We start from the raw sequence: 21,477 nt of genomic DNA, 5'->3' as shown, positions 1-21,477 counted from the left end.
CTTCTCCTTAGGTGATCCACTTCAGGAGGGGCCCTGTGGCAGCAGGAAGGAGTCAGATCCCCTGCCGGAGGTTTGGCTCTGCAGAAGCGCAGAGTTGGGTGTTTGCGCGGAGAGAGCAAGTTCCCTGGCAGCAACTGGTTCTCTTTGGGATTTTGGCTGGGGGATGGGCGGGGGAGATGGCGCTGGCGAGTGCCTTTGTTCCCCACCAAACTGAGCTCTGTCGTCCGGGGGCTCAGCAGCTCTCCTTCCCTTTGTCCTCCAGCCTTCCCACTTTCTGAGCAGAGCTGTTAACTTATGACCTCCCAGACGCTAAGTCGCGCTTGCTGTTGGAACACAGTCCCTCAGGCCCCTCCGCTTTTTGCAAGCCAGACTCAGGGGCTCTGCTTGGCCGGCGAGCCGCCCCCCCACCCCGGCTCCCTCCCGCCAGTCCGTGGAGCGCGCACCACCTCGCCGCCCTTCCTACCCTCTTCCGTGGGCCTCTCGTCTGGGCTTGGCTCCGGCGACTCCGTTCTGCTAATCCTCTGGTGGTTTTCTGGGTTATTTAGGCAGGTGTAGGTGGAATCTAAGTGATCAGCAGGACGCGCGGTGAGCCCAGCGTCCTCCTACGCCACCATCTTCCCTCTCCGACACCTTCATTTTCTTATTTATGTCTCCTGTGCATTGCAGAGAAACCGAGGTAGGCAGCTATTTTGGAAGAAAACAATGGGTGAAAAACCAGATGATTATTCTTTCCATGAGTAATCATAAAATTCTCATATTTCTCAGGGGCACCTGGGTGGCTCAGTCGGTTAAGCGGCCGACTTCAGCTCAGGTCACGATCTCCCGGTCCGGGAGTTCGAGCCCCGCGTCGGGGTCTGGGCTGATGGCCCAGAGCCTGGAGCCTGTTTCCGATTCTGTGTCTCCCTCTCTCTCTGCCCCTCCCCCATTCATGCTCTGTCTCTCTCTGTTTCAAAATAAATAAATAAACATTAAAAAAAATTTTTTTTTAAAATTCTCATATTTCTCTAAGATAAACAAAGTAGAAAAGAGCATTGAAGCCTCCAATTTATTCCTCACTTGAAAAAGACAAATGGTTCTTCTTTCACAGAACCAGAAAGAGTGAGGTTTCAGTAAGGCATTTCTCAAAAATATATTATGACATTCCAATGATACAATAAATGTGAAGTAAAAATAAGGGCTAATAGGTTACCCTGGTGATTATATAGACCCTCAAAATATCACATTCACTTTTGTTGTCTGTCTAATTATGCTATATCTGATATAAAACAAAAAAGGTTCATTCCATTTTTTGTCTCTTGCCTCATAATGTGGTTTTGTTATATTACACATACCATGATAGGTGAGTCAAATGATCAACTCAGTCATACTTTAGTAATCCAGAGAAATTCATCTTTTTTTTTCAAAGCAGTCATCTGATATGTGTAACTTTCAAAGGAGCCATCTAATATGGAACATATTATTATGACATTATGGCTTTATTATGTCAAGTAAAATATATATAGATGATGAATTTGATGTTGGAATTTAACTATGGCCACCAGTTTTCAAAACTGACTCATCTTTTTTCCTCCATAAGTTTCCATGAATATTGGAATGTGACTGGGTGTAATGAAGATTACTCCAAGAAAGGTCTGTAATTCATGGAAGTGTTAATAAGATGTCTGATCTCAATGTCACAGACCTTACAAACTTCCTAAATGCAGCTTAATTCTGTCTCCCAACACACATGAGAACGTTTTAACATCAGTTAGAGAGAAGAAAAAGTACCATATGGGATTTTAGTTATAATTTGAGATAAAGCAGCTGATTTAGGACTTTTAACTCTTCCCTTTCCCCCACATTATTTCAATTAGTACTCTGCATTTTTGTTTAGCCTCATATTTAGATTATACTGTACTTAACATATCCTTGGTGCACAGATTTATCTGAGTGTAATAAAACTGTGAACTTAAGTCTAGGCTATAACAAAATAGTTGCAAAAACTTTCGAATCCTTATTCTAATAAAAATTTCATCTCACCTCACTAAAAATAGCCATGTTCCTAGGAATTCAAAGAATTTCATAACCTTTGGATGATAATAGATATGTGGTATGAGAAGTACTGAGACTGAAAATTAGTAGGATTAGACCTGATGTCTTTAAGAAACAGATAAAGATAGTGCAAAAGATACAAAGGAAATAATTTGAACACCTAGATGCAACTTGCAGTGTCTTGGAGCAAAAATAAAATTCATGAAAATAAATGGTCTCCTGTGAGAGACTAAATACAAGGGCTAAATATAGGTGAACACTAAAATGAAAGGAAAGTGTTTGCCTTTTTTCAAAACATTCTGCTACCCATTTGCTTCATCATTTAAATGTATTTTCAAACATATTTTTTCGTGGGGGAACTCTAATACATAAAGCACATAAAAGTGGATCTGTTCTGGTTTGAAAGAAAGCTGGGAGATCTAGAGCACTGTTGGTTGGTCTCTTCTTTTTTACCTTTTTTCTTTTCTCTGGCCCCTAAGATACATCTATGGAACCTCAGTGTTCTAAAAAATATAGCTTGCAGACCTTTGCATCAGTCCAAGCTGCTCATTTTGTATATGGATAAGCATCTGAGAAGGAAAAAGACCAGTGGAGCTAAAGTTATGCTTGATGTTTGGCAAGAGATAATGTTCTAGAGTCAGACTATCTGAGTTTGGACCTAATTCTGCTACTTAATAGCTGGGTGACCTTGAGTATTACTTAACTTCACTTGTTTCACTTTCTCCATCTTTGAAATGCAGATAAAAACAATGAGTTAGTTTACATAAAGTACTTAGATTAATGCGTGGCACACACAGTATATGTGTGTATAATGTATGTGTGTATCTAGGACTATAAGCTCAGGAATTCTTATATACATATGTGTGTATAATGTATGTGTGTGTCTAGGACTATAGCTCAGGAATTCTTATATACCATGCTTCCTTTCATGTACTTCAAAATCAAAACTTCAGGTGAATTTTGGACTATACCTGAGGTTTGGTCAAGTGACTAGAGAAGTATTTTGTGAGATTTTTTTCATAAGAAGTGCTAAGCCTGTTTTGCTGTTGTGAACAGACCATCGTGGGCTTTGGAATCAAGCAGATGTAGTTTTGGTCTCACGCCCACTACTTGTAACTCTTTGTTCTTTTGTAAATTTCTTAATACCTTTGGATTTCAATTTCCATATTTAAAAAATGGTGATAATGCTAACTACTTCATGGAGCAGTGGCCATGGAACATAATTTTTTAGTGGGCAAAAGCATTACTCTGTGGGAGTGTGTGATAAGTACACTCAAGCCCTATAAAACAATAAACATGAAGGAAAAGCAGAAAAGTTTAGGGTGATCTTAGATAATCTAAGCACTAGTAGTGGGTTAAAGTGAAACAAAAGAAATAGTAGACCAAGGAGAAGGAAAATTGAAAGCATGTAGTGTTAAACCATGTAATGATCATTTCCAAGGGCAGATATGGAAGTCCCTTGGTTTGAGTCATTTCATATTGAATTGAATTGAATTAAGGTAAAGTTGTATCTATCTGGGGAGCAATCTTTCCCTGGCTGGAAAACCAAGAAGATGAGCTAATAAGGGATTTGTATCTTTTTTTTTTTTTTTGAGGCAGGGGTGGAAATGTCTCCTGGATGCACATCTGCATGGAGTCTGAGTCAGCTGGGGATTATAAGAAGCAAGAGAAACCCATACATAGGGAGAAAAAGAAAGAAGGAATGTAGAACAGGGATAATGGGAAAGAACTAGGAAATATAGGTAAGAATTAAAGACAAAGAAAATGAAGAGGGGGAGAAATGAAAAGAGCATAGAGTGAAACAAAACAGAAAAGAGAAAGAGGAACAACCGATAAAGACTTATATCAAGAGTGTTGAGGTGTTACTAGGCACAGTGACGCTGATATCCACTTCTCATTAATGATACATCTTTTCCTTACATAGGCCCTGTGAACTGGGACTTGGCATCAGAAAACAATTGGTTCCTAGCAGCTGATAAATAAACAAGCCCAAGCTCAGAGATAATTAGAGTCATCCTTTTTCCTCCCCACTGAAAGAAACATCCTTTTTTTCCCTCCTCTTCAAAAGGTAAACAATGCTTGTTTCCTAGAAACAGCTGGGAGTATAGGGAAGAATATCAGCTGTTTTTGCCAGCTCCAGAGTTCATTCCAGGGATCCAATTCCCTTTCCCATTATACTAGTTCTTTAGTCAACCCATTTGCAGAGATGAAGTTCCCCAACTAACATACCTGTGCCAAAGAAAGTAGAGGCTTTTGTACTCTCTTAGAGTCCCCAGGCTTTGGAAAATGATCTCTGTCCTGTGGTGGCACCACCTAAACAATCTTGTACAAAAAAGAGAACACATTTCTAAAAGTTTTCATTTGGAAAGTACTAGAAGCATTTGCATAAGACACTGACTATCTTATTGGCTTTCATATGTTCTATTCCTGGTTCTGGTTCTGCTGTACCCAGTCCCTTTCCCACATGCTCTTATATAGCTTTTGCTGTTCTGTCTGCACTTTCCTACCTTCAACTACTTATTGCCTTCAACCATCTCTTTCCATTTTCTTTTCACATGGCTCTAATGGGAAAAGTAGATGATTCTAGGGGTGATTGTAAAGTTTAGCAATCATTGTCAGAGTTAGAGGTAATTACTCAGAAAACTATTTACCTCTTCCTACTTTGGGGAAGCTGTCCTTCATTAAACTATATCAGAGACCATATTGTACTTAGGTCAGTGAACATAACAACACTAGCAATAATAAACTTGTATTTTTCTGTGGCAGGTTACATCTTACCACACAGCTTCATATTCGTTATATTTAAATCTCAACAACCTTGTGATATTGTGGTTCAAATATTCAATTTGTACTTGAAGAAACAGAAAGAAATGTACAAACTGAAAGAGATGTAAATTTTGAATATTGGAAAACAATCACAACAGTGCTGGGTTTAAGATTGAGTCTTCAGGAAGGCAATCAGATATTTTTCCAGTGGCCAATGAACAGGACCATCCTTATAAATGGTGGTATACAAGTATTCCCTGACTTTGAGTTGTAGCCCTCATGATTAAAATTCCCTTTCCACTGACTTGACCACTGACATGAGTGATCAACCCTCAGGATTTGAAAGGTACTCTGATAATTTGGAAAATTTGATCCAATTCTTCACCTAATATCTGACCCTTTCTACATTATTCCTATGAAATAGTAATTGGGTCTCTCCCCAAAAACTTTCAACAGCAGAAATCTACTAATTTCTGAGGGATTCTATATGTCTAAAATCTAGCTGGATCTTTCTATTGACTTTAAATCTGTCCATTTGTTATATGTAACTACCAAAACCCACTACACCTGTTGAGCTGGGTTTGAAATCACTCTCCCCTTCCCCATTAGAGCCCTTCAGATAGCTAACAACAGGGGGCCAGACCTTCCTGGTGTTCTTGTGCCAGCTACTCACTCCCTGAACCCATGTGTTTTTCTTCATGTGGCATAGTTCAAAATATCTTCATCGTCCTGGTTATAGCCCTAAAAACTCTCCAGCCTCTCCTTGTTCCCTTAAAATGTGACACTCAACTCTGAGCACCACAGTCCTGCTTTGCTGTGAAAGATAAAAAGTATTGTGTGCCTATCGACACCCACTTCCCAGATTCTGAATTCCTGTCCATGCAGCCCCATCATGAGGCTGACTCACACAGGTTCAGTAACTGGGAACTGGTTTAAGATATGTACATTTAATTGGGAAACAATTTTGTATCTCTTGGAAAGATCACACTTTACTCAGCCTACTCATTTCCCTCCTTAAACCATTATTACGCTAAGCAGAACAATTCCAAGTACTGGTAAGCTTTACTGAATTACAATGTTTTAGCTGGAAGAGATTTTAGGAAACAGAGGCTCAGGGAGGTGAAATTGTCTCCCAATATCACACAAGGAGTTAATAACTGAGCATAGTCTATAACTCAGATCCACTAAGCCCAGGCTAGAGTTCCTTAGGACCTCAGAGGTATCAGCCTTAGATGACTCTGCAGCTCTTATCTTTTAGGACATACCACATCAGTGGAAAGATCTCCAAAAACTGCCAAATATTTCCTTTCTGACTCAATTTCCCCCCATTCCTTGTACACTATTTCCTGGCTTCCCCCAAGACAAAACATGGGTGAATCTTAGGGTGCATTAATAAAAGACCTAAGGAGGGGCGCCTGGGTGGCGCAGTCGGTTAAGCGTCCGACTTCAGCCAGGTCACGATCTCGCGGTCCGTGAGTTCGAGCCCCGCGTCGGGCTCTGGGCTGATGGCTCGGAGCCTGGAGCCTGTTTCTGATTCTGTGTCTCCCTCTCTCTCTGCCCCTCGCCCGTTCATGCTCTGTCTCTCTCTGTCCCAAAAATAAATAAAAGTTGAAAAAAAAAATTAAAAAAAAAAATAAAAAATAAAAGACCTAAGGAATGCCAAGAAACATAAGCATGTGCCAGAAATTCTGCCACCAGAAAATTTAAAACTGCAGAACGCACTGTACTAGATTGGCCCCATGCTCTTTAAGCTGATGCCAGACCCAATACCTAAGGCAACTATTTATTGTGGGACGTTTGACTAGACACCAGAGTGTGATAAGTACATTCAAGCCTTAGAGCCCTTATGGTAAACACAAAGTCTTACCAAAATAGCTTCCTTGACTCAGCCTCTGGAGGTCATGGGTGGTTCTCCCCAACATCTCAAACTGTGGCAGGTGGCAAGAATCCAGAAGAGCTAGGAAATAGATCCAAAATTCAGCAAGTCCTTCAATTTTCCTTCATTTTCTGAATGTTTCAAGTTTCTATGGAGTGGTGAAACTTCTGAGTAAAAATGGCAACTTGAATGCACACATCTAATTTCACTACCTCTTGAAACTTTGTTAAAACTAGAACAAAGGTATCTTTTTAAAAATCATAAATCCACAACGAGGGGGGAAATAGGAGAGAAGATGGAAGCCATTAAGTCTGATTAGCCAGAATACAGATGGACAGGTAGGAACCAACTAACCATGCTCAAGAAAACATAATCCTATGTTGGCAAAAAGGGAAAGATAAGAACAAATAAGTTTATGCTGAATCATCCTCAAAAAAGCTCAAAAATGGTGGCCATAGTTAATTTGGAAGTAAGGATAAAGTAGAGTCTATGACTGATAGCCTAGGTTATACTGTGGTAACCAGAATCTCATAGGTTGAAAACATAAGATTTGTTCACATTACATGTTCAATGTAATAACTCAGGAAATGAGGTTTATGGGGGCTCCACCTTGAAATATTCTTTCATGATTGCCATAGGAAGGGAAAAGTAACATGTCAAATCATACATTTACTCTTTCTTTATTTTTTAAATGTTTATTTTTGAGAGAGAGAGAGAGACTGAGAGAGAGGGAGAGAGAGAAGGGGAGAGACAAAGGGAGACACAATCTGAAGCAGGCTCTGAGCTGTCCTCACAGAGCCAGACAGGGGGCTCAAGCCCATGAACCATGAGATCATGAAGTCAGATAGATGCTTAATTGACTAAGCCACCCAGGCACCCCTTTTTACTCTTTAGCATTTTGCCGGGAAATGATGTATTTCGTCTCCTTACATTTCAAGGCCAAAACAAGTCACATGGCTGTGTTTAATCTTCAAAGAAGATGGGGAAGTGAAATGAGGAAAGCTGAGTTATTGTTGCATTGCCCTAATGTCTACCTTAAAGGAAGCTTAAATAAATAGTATCATCTGAAAAATGTTTAAGTAGCTGTTTTGAGCCCTATATATTTTTTTCTGTGCTCTATATCACAATGGCAGAAACCTGGGCATTTATTTTCTTGAATTTGTTAATGATTTGATGATTTCCATGTTTCTATTTTCACTGTTTTCTCTCTGTGGAACTCCTATTATATGGATGTTAGATCTTCTGGACTAGTCCATGATTATTTCACCTTTTATCTCCCATATACTATTTCTCTGTTTTGTTTAATTTTATGGGAAATTTTCTCAACTATCTTCAAAAGTTTTATTAAGTTTTTAATTTTTTGCTATCTTGTTTATAAGTCCCAAAGTCTTTTTTATTCTCTGGGTTTTGGAGAGGGTGAAACAAAAGCTATCTTGAGTGAAGAACACCAGTTATAGCTGAGGATAGGGCTATTGTACTAAAGTGAAACTACCTCCCCCATAACTTCGTCCTCCACTTCCACCTTCTTCTTAAAAGGTAGCAGATAAGTCTTTGCCTTTTAAGCAGGATGCTGAAAAGTATTTTTGGGGCAATCAAACCATCCTTAAATAAACTTTTATAATCATACTGACAGTATAGTAATATAACCTTAAAATAAAGTTCAAAGTCAACAAGTCATAAATGTGAACTCAGAGATTCCAATCAGTAAAAAGAAGTAAGAACAGGTAACTAAAACTTATGAGACAGTGAGGAAACTAACAGAGAAAGAAATGTAGAGCAAACAAAAATTATGCAGGTAGAGATACAAACAAAAATAAGAATTTATACAAATGTAGCATTCAGAAAATAAAAAAGACTTTGGGACTTGTAAACGTGATAGCAAAAATGAAAAACTTAATAGAAACTTTTGAAGACAGTTGAAAAAATTTCCCAGAAAAGTAAACAAAACAGAGAAATAGTATATGGGAGATACAAGGTAAAATAGTCATGGACCAATCCAGAGGATCTAACATCCATATAATAGGAGTTCTACAGAGAGAAAACAGTGAAAATAGAAACATGGAAATCATCAAATCATTAACAAATTCAAGAAAATATCCTAGGACTGAATGTCTTGGATTTCTAGAAAAAGCCCATAGAGTGCCTTTAATCATGGGAAGAAAAATTGATCTACAACAGGTGAAATTGTAAGATTTCAGGGTGCTTGAAGAAAAGAAAAAAAATGTTAAAGCTTCCAAAGAAATATGAACAGGCCATATGTAAAAATAATCAAGAATTAGAATGACTAGATTTCTCAATAGGCAACATTAGAAACTAGAAAATGAAGAAGGAATGAATACTTTCAAAATTCTGAAGGAAAGTTATTTTCAACATTTAATTTTATGACCAAATATTAAGGTACATGAAAACACTTTCAGATATGTGAATTGTTGTGGATTTAATTATGTTCCCTTCAAATTCCTATATTGAAATCCTACCCCCCATTACCTCAAAATGTGAGTTTGTTTGGAAATAAGATTTTTAAAGATATAATTTTACTTAATATGAGATCATACTGGGGCAGGGTGGAACCTTAATCCATAAGGTTTATATCCTTATAAAAAGGGGAAATTTGTTTTTTTTAAATTTTTTTTTTAAATTTGAGAATAGTTGACACACAATGTTACATTAGTTTCAGGTAAACAACATAGTGACTTGGTGAGTTTATACATTATGCTATGCTCATCACAAGTATAGCTACCATTTGTCACCATACAACACTATTACAGTGCCATTGACTATATTTCCTATGCTGTGACTTTTATTTCTGTAACTTATTAATTCCATAACTGGAAGTTTGTATCTTCCATTCCCTTTCACCTATTTTGTTACCCCCCCACCCCCCTTCCCTCTAGCAACTATCAGGTTGTTCTCTGTATTTGTAGGTCTGATTCTGCTTTTTGTTTGTTTATTCATTTTCTTAGATTCCACATATAAGTGAAATCATAGAGTATTTGTCTTTCTCAGTATGACTTATTTCACTTAGTATAATACCCTCTAGGTCATCTATGTTGTCACAAATGGCACAAACATCCTTTTTATGGCTGCATAATATCCCATTCAGTCTGTGTGTGTGTGTGTGTGTGTGTGTGTGTGTGTGTGGCATCTTCCTTATCCATTCATTTTACCAGTAGATTTAAAAGGCACATTTGGACACAGATACACACACTGTGAGAATGCCACATGTATATGAAGGTATAGATTGAGGTAATTTGTCTACAAGACAAAGAATGCCAAAGATTGTCAACAATCCACAAGAGGCTAGGAAAGCTGTATAGAACATTTTTTTTCCTCACAACCCCCAAAAGAAATCAAAGTTGTTGACACCTCAATTTTGGAATTCTAGCCTCCAGAACAGTGAAACAACACATTTCTGTTGGGTAAGCCACTCAGTTTATAGTACTTTGTTATGGCAGCCCTAACAAACTAATATATGAAGTTTCAAAAAAAAATCTGCTTACCATGCACTATTCCTCATGTGGAAACTACAAGATGTGTCCCACCAAAATTAGGTAATAAATGATGAAAGAGAAAAACATAGAATGCAAAAAAAAAACCTGAAAATAAAATACATGAAAGGGTCAAAGAAATTCCCTAGGATAATGGTGATGAGAGATCTCAGCTTTGCACCAAATATTGAAAGCAATCAGTCTAGAATGCTGCAGTAGAGCTCAGGACAGACATGTCAAGGGCAGCCATCAACAAGATTCTGCTGCTATGAGACTACTTGATTTTGTAACCTAGGGGTTTTGGCCCAGATTCATCTGACTTTTCTAGATCAAGTGCTCTTGAAGTTATTTTCCCTTTCATACTGTGTAGATCAGTTGAAAATGACATAAAATTCTCACCCTCCTTACTTACATTGGACTGTGATATATGTTAAAAATACAATTTTATTGTATTAATCTATTGAAATTTTGTTAGTTACTAGCATTCCCTAACTAATAAGCCTCAAATAAAGTGTTTTGCTTTGATATGCTCTTGAAAAGATATTGGCCATAGTAAGTTTAGAAGGGAAAAAAATATATAAATCAGTCCATTTCTTGTCAGATACCCAATATCACACTACTACCCTGCCATACATTCCCACATTGGCAAACCTAAGTTTTCTGGGCCTAACTCAAGGCTTTGCCTAGAATGGGTTTATATTCTCAGAGAAACTAAAGGCAGACTGTGAAACTCAAAGGCCCTTTACAGCTTTCATCTGCGGCAATGTTGTCCTTTCCATACACAATGTGGGCTTCGCTTGCTCTCATTTTTCATACTGCTAACCTTTCACATTTATTTATATTTAAATATCTGTTTTAAAACAACACAGTATTTAATAAAAGCATAGAGTAATACAGAATGAAAGGAGCAAATCAAGAAGGGTAAAGAGGTCAGAAGATAGAGCTAATGTTGTAAGCAACAGATATTTTTGTGTTCTTTTCAAAACTTTTTCATTTTTTAGTAGTCCACCTCACACACACATAACACCCTTTTTGGCATTACAGACTTTCTTGATAATCCCAGTCCACACTGAATGCTGAATTTCACACACAATTTGAATTTTACAGGAAATGTAAAAGTAATGCAGTCTGTCCTCTGTGTTTTACAGGTTCAAAATGTGAGATGTGTCTTGCACAAAGAGACATGGATATTGGGGGGGGGAGAACCAAAGGAAGTTTATTAACATGCCAACAAGTGACATGAGGGAGTAGACTCTACACCTCCAAAAAGGACAGACACCTCAACCAAGGGCTTTCCCTGATGTAGGTCTTCCACTTTTCCAAAACTACACAGGGTGCACAATTAAACAGCCCACCTGTGGACACACTGCTGAGGGCCTTGAGGGCTGCTGCACACTTTCTAGTTATATCCACCTGTCCCAGGGCACTGCTGTGTGCAGAAATACTTCCATATCAGTCAAATAAGACACATGGACATTAAATAACCAAGCTGGAGTGTTGACTGAGACCAGTCTGCAAGCATGTCCTTTAAATTGTTATGCTTTATTGCTTCCTCAAACCTAAAGTCTAGCAAAGTGAACCTTCATGAAAAAAAGAATCTAAATAATCTAAAGAAAGTGAGTACCTGGACTGGAGTAAGGTTCGTGGTGAAAAACCCACCAAACATACAATGAAGCTTTTTAGATGGCATAAAATAGAAAAACATTCAGGAAGACCATACCAGGAACTTTGTAATTTTATTAAATGTTAAACTTTTGTCAGTGTTCAAGTTTGCTATTTTTGTTTCTTTTATCCATTTTTAGTGGTAAATAGCCTGAAAACACAAAGGACTAGTGAGTTTATTTGAAGAGTTAGGGAGAGAGGAATTGGATAAATTGTGCCCTACTTTTCAGTTAGGTATAGTTTGAAGACAAGATACTTAATAATGGTAGCTCTGGTTGCATAAATACTATGATCTGGGAGTGGGTGATCCTACATCTAGTAAGGACATAAGAAAGAATGAGTCAGATAGATTCAACTAAGGAGTGGATCAAGTATGAAGTAACTTGGTACTTTTTGCATTTGGAAATGTTCTAAAGCATTCTGGTCCACTACTTAGGTGGTATTTGGAGTCTGCTGGCTACGCTTTTGGGTTATTTCTTGCATTGTACTAAATATTGCAATTGGTTGTGGCAATAGTGGGAATCTTGTAGTTCCTGTACTACTGATTCTTCTTCTATATCCATCTGGAATGGGTTTCTGAGCATGGTGTACTAAGTAGAAATTTGTAAACTACATGTAGAAGGGTGATAGAAGACTAAGTGGATTAGTGGAGATGGAGGCAAGGCATTTGGTAATTTGGACTTTATAAAACTAAATCAGGGGGGAAAAACAACTCAACAAAACAAAAATTCCAGGGTATATTCAGTGGATTGACTTTTTAAAAAAACTTTAAATGTTTATTTATTTTTGAGAGAGAAACAGAGAGAGCAGAGGAGAGGCAGAGAGAGAGGGAGACACCAAAATCCAAAGCAGGCTCCAGGCTCTGAGCTGTCAGCACAGAGCCCAATGCAGAGCTCACACTCACAAACAGCGAGATCATGACCTGAGCCGAAGTCAGACACTTAACCGACTGAGCCACCCAGGCACCACCAGTAGATTCAACTTTTTGATTAACTCTGTCTGCTCCTGGTGCCAGATACCTGATAGCTCATATCTCATCCCTTAAAGGTGATCCTCGTTTCAAAAAATCTCTGGATACAAAAAGATAGATTTTTGGTTAGGAGAAGAACAGCTTCTGTTAAAACATGTGAAAGAGTGACAATTCCATGGATTTGAGCTCTCTTGGGAAGGAATGCCAATCATAGAATTGAGTATGCCAATTTCAATGATATACAGCTAGTTTGTTTTAGACAAGAGCATAATTACATGTTTTTTAAAATTATTTTCTTCTCTTATGAATTTCTTCTCTTCCTTAAGTAGGTGAGTTTTAGGGCAAAATGAGAAAATACCTCAAATGTTATATTCTCCAATATAAGGTAGAAGGTTGTCTTCATTTGGTCTTTATTTGCTCAAAGATGCATTCTGTCTATTTAAACAAGGGAATACCCAGTTCATTCATTTGATATAAATGTTACCTAAAATACAGGTTTTTAATTTTTTTTTTAATTTGAGTATTGTTAACATGCAATGTTGCATTAGTTTCAGGTGTACAACATAGTGATTCAACTTCTTTACATATTATGCAATGTTCACCACAATTGATTATCTTTTACCATACAACACTATTACAGTATCATTTACTATTTTTCCTATGTTGTGCCTTTTATTCCTGTGACTTATTCAGTCCATAACTAGAAGTCTGTATCTCCCACTCCCCTTCACCCATTTAACCTACCGTCCCACTCTCCTCCCTTCTGGCAACTTTGTTCTCTGTGTTTGTAGGTCTGATTATACTTTTTGTTTATTCATTTGTGGTTTTTCAGATTCTACATTTGAATTAAATCATGTAGTATTTGTCTTTCTCAGTCTTATTTTACTTAACATAATACCCTATAGGTCCATGCATGTTGTTGCAAATGGCAAGATCTCATTTGTTTTATGGTTGTGTAATATTTCTATATATGTGTATACACACATTCATACACACACACACACACACACACACACACACACACACACTGCATCTCCCCTACCCATCATCTATCAATAAGCATTTAGGTTGCTTCCATGTTAAAAAGCAGGTATTTTAGAAGCAACCTAAATGTTTCATTTTAAAGGACACAATCTGATACATCCATATGATAGATTATTCTAGTCACTAAGAATGATATCTAAAAAATGTTTTAACAAAGAGCATGTAAACATGTTTATGATATACAAGTGATAAAAACCAGAATACTAAATTATATGTACCATATTATCACAATTATGTTAAAGTATGTACAAAAAACACACTGGAGAGATTTGCTTCAAACTATTAGTTCTGTCTTGTTTATGGGATTATAATGGATGGTACTTATTTTCTTTAATCTCTATGTATTTTCCCAATTTTCTGCAATTAGCATATGTATATTTTATATCCATGGAAAAGTTATTGGAAAGAAAAATAAATGAAGAAAAGAAACAGAGAGATCATGGGATCTACTTGACCTTCCTTTCTTATATAATCAACAAAGGCTGGGAAGAGAATTATTAGGAGATGGGTTCTAGGAAATCTCCCTTAGATGCAAATCACAGACCCAGATGCAAGTTACTTTTTTCAAGTAAAATACATTTGTTTGAACTGTAGGTGTTTTTCAAAATCAAAGAGTGGGAGAAAGGAATGATTTCATTTCAGTGTAGCAATACTTCCACCAAAAGAAAAATATTAAAGAAACACCTAGGACAAGGGAGAGAAATAGAGATGAGAGGAGAAAAAGAAATAGACTTTATATATAGGCTGATTTCCTGTCTTTGCCAAAGTCAACACAACAGGAATCATAAAGGAGCCAGTCTTACCCTCCTTAGTAGTCACTAATAAGCTAGTTAAGACATGCCTACTCCTGAGCCATTTAAGTGGCTGGAATAGATCTCTGAGGGGCTGTGAGTCTTAACCAGTGAAAATAAGAGACCCTATGACAAAGGGATGGGATGATAGAATATGCTAAACAAGCAAGTCAGTATCAACATCTCTGGGGGGATTGCTAAAAAGTACTTTGTTAATTGTGTTTCATGGAGTGCTAGGGGTTCAGCTGAAGTGGTCAGGAAACTCTTCATTTTAACCAGAGACCCCAGTTTATATTTTTTATATTGAATTTCCACATGAAATTTTATTTGAAGAATAATAAGAATATTAAATACACTGGCCTAAAGCATCACCAGTTTTTGATGCTGGCTTTTATATGTTTATACAGTAATGGTGTATGGGAGGTTCAATTGGGTTTGTGGGAATAAGATGGAACACTTATGCCTCTCACTTGGGTTTTCCAGAATTAGATGAAATCAGTGTATCCCTAAATTTATTCTTCTTTTGGAATGTACCATACATTCTGGGATGTTTTGGAAGTGAGAGGTGGATTCTCATGATGACATTGAATTCCTACTACTTGGAATTCAAAACTGACTTCACAATGTACTCCAATTTGTCATCTGGGATTACTGTGACAAGTCACAGAAGGTGACACAGAAGAGAAAAGGCCTGAGTGTTTTAAAACAGTGGAATTACATGATAGAGATTATATTTTTATTAGATTAAAGGTTTCTAAATCTCATCCCCCCAAAAAGGAAACATTTAATTTTTTTATGTTTTTATTTTTATTTTTGAGAGAGAGAAAGAGAGAGACAGAGTGCTAGTGGGGGGAGGGGCAGAGGGAGAAGAAGACACAGAATCTGAAGTAGGCTCCAGGCTCCAAGCTGTCAGCAGAGAGAGCGATGCGGGGCTCGAACTCACGGGCGGTGAGATCATGACCTGAGCCAAGGTCGGACACTCAACCCACTGAGCCACCCAGGCACCCCTCAAAAAAGTAACATTTAAAAATAGTTCAATTCTGAAAAAAAAAGAAATAATGAAAGACAGTTCTACCCGAAGACTAAAATAAATAAATATACAGTAATTAAAATAGTTTGATACAAGTACAGAAATAGTCTGACAGAACACTGGAACAGACAGAGGTCTAAAACAGATCTAACTTTGTAGTATTAAATATATATGTATACATACATACAAAATCAGGCAATATTTCAAATCACTAAGTAAAATATGAAGTAACAAATTATTTATATCAAAACGACAAGCTGACAATTTGAAATAAATCAGTCCCCTTTAACTTCATTTGTTACACTGAAGTAAATCTAGATAGTCAAATATATTTTTATTTATTTTTTCATTTTATTAAGGTTCTGATTTTAATTCCAGTGTAGTTAACAAACAGTGTTATATTACCTTCAGGTAAACAATATAATGACTCAACAGTTCTATGCATTATGCAGTGCTCATCATGGTAAGTTTATTCTTTAATCCCCACCATATAGTTCACCAATTCCCCAGCCACCTCCCCTCTGGTAACCATCAGTTGGTTCTTTATAGTTAAGAGTCTATTTCTTGATTTCTCTCTCTAAATTTTTTCTTTGGTTCTTTCATTTCTTAAATTCCACATATGAGTGAAATCATATGATGTTTGTCTTTCTCTGACTTATTTTGCTATGCATTATATACTGTAGCTCCACCCATGTTGTTGCAAATGGCAAGATTTCATTAGTTTTATGGCTGAATATTATTCCCTTGTGTGTGTGTGTGTGTGTATAGTCTTCTTTTTTTTTACATTTTTTTATTTAATTCCAGTTAGTTAACAGAATGTTATATTGTTTCAGGTTTACAATATAGTGATTCAACAATTTCATACATCACAACAAGTGCACTCTTATACCATTACCTATTTAACCCACCCACCCCCCATCCTCCTGCTTCTCTGGTAACCATCAGGTTTTTACCTATAATTAAGAATCTGTTTCTTTATTTGTCTTTCTCTTTTTTCCCTTTGGTCGATTGTTTTGTTCCTTAAATTCCAAGTGAATAAAATCATATGGTATTTGTCTTTCTCTGACTGACAAATTTTGCTTTTCTACTCCCTGGCTCCATCCATGTCATTGCAAAAGGAAAGATTTCATTCTTTTTATGACTGAATAATATTCCACTTGTTCATATATACACTGCATCTTCTTTTTAAGATTTTAATTTGTAATTTATTTATTTAAATTCAAGTTAATTAACATACAGTGTAGTATTGGTTTCAGGAATAGGACACAGTGGTTCATCACCTACATAGAAAACTGAATTCTCATCCCAACAAGTGCCCTCTTTAGTGCCTGTCACCCGTATACCCATCCCCAACACACCTCACCTCCAGAAACCCTCAATTTGTTCTCTGTATTTAAGAATACTTTATGGTTTGCCTCCCTCTCTGTTTTTATATAATTTTTCCTTCCTTTCCCCTATGTTCATCTGGTGTGTCTTTTAAATACTACATATGAATGAAATCATATGATATTTGTTTTTCTCTGACTGACTTATTTCACTTAGCATAACGCATTCTAGCTCTATCCACATTGTTGCAAATGGCAAGATTTCATTCTTTTTGATCACTGAGTAGTATTCCATTGTACATACATTATCACATCTTCTTTTTAGCTTCATCAGTCAATGGGAATTTGGGCTCTTTTCATAATTTCGATATTGCTGATAGCTCTGCTATAAACATTGGGGTACATATTCCCCTTTGAATCAACATTTTTGTATCCTTTGGATAAATACCTAGTAGTGAAATTGCTGGGTCCTAGAGTGGTTCTATTTCTAATTTTTTGAGAAACCTCCATACTGTTTTCCAGAGATACTGCACAAGTTTGCATTCCCACCAAGAATGCAAAAGCATTCCTGTTGCTCCACATCCTTGCCAACATCTGTTGTTCCCTGAGTGGTTAATTTTAGCCATTCTGACTGGTGTGAGGTGGTATGTCATTGTGATTTTGATTTATATTTCCTTGATGATGCGTTATGTTGAGTATCTTTTCATGTGTCTGTTAGCCAACTGGATGTCTTCTTTGGCAATGTGTCTGTTCATGTCCTCTGTTCATCACTTCACTGGATTATTTCTGTTTTGGGTCTTGAGTTTGATAAGTTCTTTATGCATTTTGAATACTAGCCCCTTTTCCAATAGGCCATTTTCAAATTTCTTCTTCCATTCCGTCAGTTGCCTTTTAGTTTTGCTGATTGTTTCCTTCACTATGCAGAAGCTTTGTATCCTGATGAGGTCCCAGTAGTTCATTTTTGTTCCCCCCCCCCCCCCGTGCTTTTGGAGACATGTCAAGTAAGAAGTTGCTGCAGCTGAGGTCAAAGAGGTTGCTGCCTGTTTTCTCCTCTAGGATTTTGATGGTTTCCTGTCTCACATTTAGGTCTTTCATCCATTTTGAGTTTATTTTTGTGTATGGAATAAGAAAGTGGTTCAGTTTCGTTCTTCTGCATGTTAATGTCCAATTAACCAATTCAACATCATTTGTTGAAGAGACTATCTTTTTTCCCATGGGATACTGTTTTATGCTTTGTCAAAAATTAGTTGGCCATACATTTGTGGGTCCATTTCTGGGTTCTCCCTTCTGTTCCATTTATCCATGTGTCTGTATTTGTGCCAATACCATACTGTCTTCATGGTTAGAGCTTTGTAATACAGCTTAAAGTCCAGAATTGTGACACCTCTAGGTTTGTTTTCTTTTTCAACATTTCTTTGGCTATTCTGTGTCTTTTTGGTTCCATACAAATTTTAGGATTATTTGATCTAGCTCTGTGAAGAATGCTGGTGTTACTTTGATAGGGAGTGCATTGAATGTGTAGATTGCTTTGGGTAGCATAGACATTTTAACAAAATTTGTTCTTCCAATCGATGAGCATAGAATGTTTCCCATTTCTTTATGTCTTCTTCAATTTCTTTCATAAGATTTCTGTAGTTTTCTGTGTACAGATCTTTTACCTCTTTGGTTATGTTTATTCTTAGGTATCTTATGGCTTTTGGTGACATTGTAAATGGGATAGATTCTTTGATTTCTCTTTCGGTTGCTTCATTATTAGTGTATAGAAATGCAACCAATTTCTGTATACTGATTTCATATCTGGTGACTTGCTGCATTTACATATGAGTTCCAGCAGTTTTTTTTTTTTTTTTGGTAAAGCCTTTTGGGTTTTCCATGTGGAATATCATGTCATCTGGATAAAGTGAGAATTTGACTTCTTCTTTGCCAATTTGTATGCTTTCTATTTGTTTTTGTTGTCTGACTGCTGAGGCTAAGACTTACAGTACTAGGTTGAACAACAGTGGTGAGAGTGAACATCTCTGTATTGTTCCTGAGCATAGGGGGAATTAGCTGTGGATCTTTTATATATGGCTTTTATGGTGGTTAAGTTAGTTCTTTCTTGAATTTCTTGAGGGTTTTTATCAAGAAAGGATGCTATATTTTGTCAGATGCTTTTTCTGCATCTATTGAAAGGATCATATGGTGCTTATCCTTTCTTTTATTAATGGTGTGTAAAATGGTGGTTGATTTGCAAATATTGAACTAGACCTTCTGCCCAGGAATAAATCCCACTTTATCATGGTGCATATTCTTTGGTGCACCTTTTAATTCAATTTGTAATTTTTAAATTGAGAATTATTGCATCCAGGTTCATCAGGGATATTGGCTGGTAATTCTCCCTTTTAGTGGAGACTTTGTCTGCTTTTGTAATCAAGATATGCTGGTTTCATACAATGAGCTTGGAAGTTTCCTTCCATTTCTGTTTTTGGAACAGCTTGAGAAGCATAGGTATTAACTCTTTGGTAAATGTCTGGTAGAATTCCCCTGGGAAGCCATATGGTCCAGGATTTTTATTTGTTCAGAGATTTTTGATAACTGATCCCATTACTTTGCTGGTTATGTTTGAGTTTTGCTAGTGTGTGAGTTTCTAGGAATTTATCCATTTCTTCCAGATTGTCCAGTGTGTTGGAATATAATTCTTCAAAGTATTCTCTTCTAATTGTATTTCTGTGATCTTTGTTGTGATCTCTTCCCTTTCATTCATATTACCTGTTTGTTTCCTCTCTATTTTCTTTCTGAGAAGTCTGGCTATAGGGCTGTCAATTTTGTTTATTCTTTCAAAAAACCAGCTTTAAGTTTTATTGGTCTGTTTTACTGGCTTTTTTTGTTTGTTTCAATGTCATTTATATCTGCTCTAATCTTAATCATTTCCCTTCTTCTGTTGGCTTTGGGCTTTATTTGATGATCTTTTTCTAGCTCCATTAGGTAAAAGGTTAGGTTGTTTATTTCAGACGTTGCTTCCTTCTTGATATATCCCTGAATTATGTAGTTTCCTTTTAGGACTGCTTTTGCAACATCCCAAAGGGTTCAGACTGTCATGGTTTCATTTTCATTTGCTTCCATATATTTTTTTTTCTTTCAGTTCCTGGTTTAACCATTCATTCTTTAATTGGATGCTATTTAACTTCCATGTATTTGAGGGTATTCCAAACATTTTCTTGTGGCTAATTTCAAGTTTCATAGCGTTGTGATCTGAAAATATGCATGGTATGATCTCGACATTTTTGTACCTGATGAGGGCTGATTTGTGACCCTGTATGTGATCTATTCTGGAAAATTCTTCATGGCACTCTAGAAGAATGTGTACTCTGCTTCTTTAGAATGTAATGTGAATATATCTGTCAAACCCATCTGTCCACTGTGTCATTCAAAGCCATTGTTTCCTTCTTGATTATCGGCTTGGATGATGTATCCATTGATGTAAGTGTGGTTTTATAGTCTCCTACTATTATGGAATTATTATCAATGGTTTTCTTTATGTTTGTTAGTAATTGATTTGTATATTTAGGTGCATTCGAACTTTGTGCATAAATACTTACATTTGTTAGATCTTCCTGATGGATAGAGTCCTGACGGACTCTTTAATTATGATATAATGTCCTTCTTCATGTCTTGTTACAGTCTGTTTTTAAAATCTAGTTTCGGGAGGTCATGATCTCGCAGTTCATGAGTTCAAGCCCCGTGTTGGGTTCTGTGCTGGTAGCTCGGAGCCTGGAGTCTGCTTTGGATTCTGTGTCTCCTTCTCTCTACCCCTTCCTCGCTCATGCTCTGTCTCTCTCTCTCTCTCTGTCTCTCAAAGATGAATAAACATTAAAAACAAATTAAAAGGAGAAGGAGGGAAGATGGCGGCGTAGGAGGACGCTGGGCTCACCGCGCGTCCTGCTGATCACTTAGATTCCACCTACACCTGCCTAAATAACCCAGAAAACCACCAGAGGATTAGCAGAACGGAGTCGCCGGAGCCAAGCCCAGACGAGAGGCCCACGGAAGAGGGTAGGAAGGGCGGCGAGGCGGTGCGCGCTCCACAGACTGGCGGGAGGGGGCCGGGCGGAGGGGCGGCTCGCCGGCCAAGCAGAGCCCCCGAGTCTGGCTTGCAAAAAGCGGAGGGGCCTGACGGACTGTGTTCCTACAGCAAGCACGACGTAGCGGCTGGGAGGTCATAAGTTAACAGCTCTGCTCAGAAAGCGGGAAGGCTGGAGGACAAAGGGAAGGAAAGCTGCTGAGCCCCCGGACGACAGAGCTCAGTTTGGTGGGGAACAAAGGCGCTCGCCAGCGCCATCTTCCCCGCCCATCCCCCAGCCAAAATCCCAAAGAGAACCAGTTCCTGCCAGGGAACTTGCTCGCCCCGCGCAAACACCCAACTCTGCGCTTCTGCGGAGCCAAACCTCCGGCAGCGGATCTGACTCCCTCCTGCTGCCACAGGGCCCCTCCTGAAGTGGATCACCTAAGGAGAAG

Source organism: Herpailurus yagouaroundi, unplaced genomic scaffold (assembly GCF_014898765.1).
Source record: "Herpailurus yagouaroundi ecotype Mexico unplaced genomic scaffold, PumYag 67203, whole genome shotgun sequence".
Lineage (NCBI taxonomy): Eukaryota > Metazoa > Chordata > Mammalia > Carnivora > Felidae > Herpailurus > Herpailurus yagouaroundi.
This window is presented reverse-complemented; position numbering follows the sequence as displayed.